Genomic DNA, 3,690 nt, shown 5'->3' on the forward strand with positions numbered 1-3,690 from the left:
AATAAATACTCTTACATCATCAATGATCAGTCCGCTTTCATAACGTTCAATATAGACTGGATTCCAAGGGATCTTCATTTACATAAAACTAATGTTAGCGCTTAATTAAAAAACAACAAGTACAGCAGTCTCTTTGACAATAGTAGACATAAACTAAGGATTACGAGTTTGATATTCTTTCTTACATTATTGGTCTTCCCATACTGGTAAGGTTTAATCGAAATTTAGTTTGCCTAAACTACTATATTAAGTCCAAGGTACAATGTCCAGCAAACTTAAATGATTTAGGGTCAGTTCCTGATCATCCAAATTATAGTTTATGTAGAATAGCTAAGGTATTCCAGATAAGTGGCAATGTAAACTGTAGATTGAACTTCAAGTATAATATCATTATTCTCAAGTTACGCTCGGGGATGGTAGCTAACCTACAAACGTGAATTTCAGATTACTGTTATCTAATAGCATTATCGACACAAGTACAATGAATACATGAAACGTCGAAAAAGATGCAAGAAAAGTTCTTATCTTGATAAGAGATAAGTAAAGGGGAGGTACTACATTAGTATTATCAGGACTGTTCCGCGTGAATCACATTTCACTCGTTCCCGAGCAGAGTTAACGAAGTGATCCCGAGAAATTATAAAATATATATATGATAAAAACTCGGCGAACAGTGGATGTGAAATTCATTTTTTTTTCTTTTTTTCAACAAGTGCTTATTCAATTCTGTTTAAATTTTGGTGGTTGGACTTATCGGCAACGACTTCAAATAATAAGATTAGACATGAAAGCAATGAAAAGCTGCTTATCTTAGTTTACTTCATTACAAGGTGACCCCCAGGCAAAGTGAGTATTCTTTATAAAATGACATTTAAGTATATACATACATACATACATACATACATCAACATACATATATATATCTATATATATATATATATATATATATATATATATATATATATATATATATATATATATATATATATATACACTTTATTTATATATAAATATATATATAAATATATAGATAAACTTGACCCTTTGATGACCTCATGTGTTGTGTACAAGTTTAATTGCCCTAGATGTAATCTGGGGACCTACGTGGGATCCACACAGGTTACTGAGGGTCAGAATTGATTGCCATAAGGGCGTTACCTATAGAACTGGTAACAAATCTTGCTAATCCTGAATTTTCTAATATCAGACAACACGCCAATAAATGCAAGCAGAATATACAATGCAAAGATTTTGAAATATTGGGACGGGCACCGAATGACAAACTACTGACAATTCTGGAGTCCTTGTTTATTAAACAGCTTGTTCCTCAATTGAACACGCAGTCTTCCTCTCGACCACTCTTTACTAACGTGAGCTGTTGCCGGTCTTTTCGGTTTGTTCCTTCTGACTTCTGTCCTTCCTTTCTCTCTTGATGGTTGGTTCTGCTAACTAGTTTTTATTTTTTTTTATCTTGTGTTTATATAATGTATTATGTCTTTTATTTGTAATTTAGCGCTTTTAATATTAATTTTATTGTTTTATGTCTTTACAGCTTGAAAATGAAACCTCTGTGTTTTGAAACGTTGCAATAAATGTATTTTAAGGACCACCTGAGATGTACTTCCTCCTCATAAGTCTTCTATCGAGTTACTAGTAACCGCCATACCTTGGAACGCTATATATATATATATATATATATAATATATATATATATATATATATATATATATGTATATTATATATATATACATATATTTATTATATATGCACACACACCATATACATAAACATATATGCGCGTGCGTGTGTACATACGAGTGTATGTATGTATGTGGGTTTGTGCGACTGTTTTCGTAATTCTCTCACTAAGTACTATAATCTTCTACGTATTTAAAAAAAAAGATTTCTTAAGAAATTTATGTCACTTCGGTTCTGGTCTTTGCTAATAATACAAACCCTTGAAAACACGTATCATGACCTTGCGATATTTCCTCCTTCCTTTTCATATCTGCATCTAATGTCTGCTAATATGTATTTTCATGTCAATTGAGGGGATGCAAAATTTGTGTCGTACCTGATGGAACTTTCAATCATTCTTGGTAATCCTCATTGAGGTGATAAAGGAGAACAGTGTTTAATAAGGTACTATACTGCTATTTTCCTCTTATAGGAAAATGCGATATCTAGCTCATCATCCATCCTGTTTGATATGACGGTTAAAAGTGGACACTCTCGGTGCCTTTTTGACAGCGGCATGGCGACATTGAACACATCTTTTTATTCTGATTTTGATGTCACCTGCCCCGTCGGCTGCTTGTGAGGCAGACCCGGGCACCTGTATCATTTTCGTGTGTAAAGAGGTTACACAATTTTGGCTATTTAAAAGCAGCATGGGGTGTCGGTTAACCGTTTTACACACGATTACTGACTGAGAAGAGGAATTTTCGTATCCAGCAAAATAAAACAACTGACATCTAGAGCATATCTGACATGTCTCAATCGCCACTTTTAAAGGGTCGAAGACATTGTAAACTCCTCGAATGTCACTCTCGGGAAGAGACAGATACTAACTACATCAGAAGCATAAAATCGAGTTTTCTGATAGGTAACTTTGTTTAATTTATATAGATTTTTGGGCAACAAAGGCCATTCAGCGCTGAAACGGAAATTGACAGTGAAAGGTTTGAAAAGTGTTACAGGACGAAAACTTCAAAGCAGTTGCACTATGGAACAATTGTTAAGAGAGGGTGGACAGTAAGATGGAAGAAAGAGAATATGAACGGAGGTACAGTAAAAGGAATGAAAGTAGTTGCAGTTAAGGGCCGAAGGGACGTTGCAAAAAACCTTAAATAATGCCTACATTACACCGAAAGAGGTGCACTGACGGCACTTTTAAGGTGTCTCAGTTAATTAAGATCTAGGTCAAGTGAAATAGTGAGTCTACTCCCGATAACGTCTACTCCCGATAACGTCTACTCCCCATAACGTCTACTCCCGATAAGGTGTACTCCCGATAACGTCTACTCCCGATAACGTCTACTCCCGACAACCTCCATGGAAAATAAAGGAAACAGTTGTAGAAGAATGAAGCAATTAATGATTTTTCCAGAATAAATGGAAAACAATACTTTCCATGCAACATGATTCAGAGTAAAAAGAAAAAAAGGAAAAAAACTCGAAGAGTTAGAGCCTGAAAGAAAAAATAATGGACTCTATACAATGGGTGGCCCAAGAATATTTTATCATAATTACTACGTTTTAATTTTTTTTTTTTTTCAGGTCTGAAAACGAATTGATCGTTTCAGCTGAAATAAACGAAAAATTTTAATCGATTTCGCTCTAAACATGATTTTCGAGATTGCTGAATTTACCGCGGCATGCCGTTAACTTCTAGTATTGTAACTGTCAAAACGTGCAAACTTGGATTTCTTCGCTTTTTATACATTTCTTCGGCTTTCTCGCACCAATTTAATAAACCAGTCTTGATCACTTTGCTTCCATTACACCATTCCTTGGCGTTAGTTTTTCACCAACTGTGTGCTCAACCACAGCTGAAATGTAATTAGAACGAGTTTCATCAATCCTGCAAAATATTCAGGTAATTCGTTATCGTTAGTTCAGCAACCTGAATGATTTACTTTAGAGATGAAAGCGGTCGTTCAGTCATTTCACCAGATATTTGGTATCTAT

General features: G+C 34.6%; 1 protein-coding gene across 2 annotated transcripts in view; it reads left to right on the top strand.

Annotated features, from left to right (window-relative positions):
- Positions 1–585: 585 nt before the first annotated feature.
- The window catches only part of LOC135198659 (E3 ubiquitin-protein ligase trim-21-like), a 13,364-nt gene continuing 10,259 nt past the window's right edge, over positions 586–3,690 (top strand). For both annotated transcript variants that reach the window (XM_064226465.1, XM_064226455.1), the window contains exon 1: positions 586–846. The gene's annotated coding sequence lies outside the window, so the exon portion shown is untranslated. The remainder of the gene's footprint in view (positions 847–3,690) is intronic.

The sequence above is a fragment of the Macrobrachium nipponense genome, chromosome 23 (assembly GCF_015104395.2).
Source record: "Macrobrachium nipponense isolate FS-2020 chromosome 23, ASM1510439v2, whole genome shotgun sequence".
Classification (NCBI taxonomy): domain Eukaryota; kingdom Metazoa; phylum Arthropoda; class Malacostraca; order Decapoda; family Palaemonidae; genus Macrobrachium; species Macrobrachium nipponense.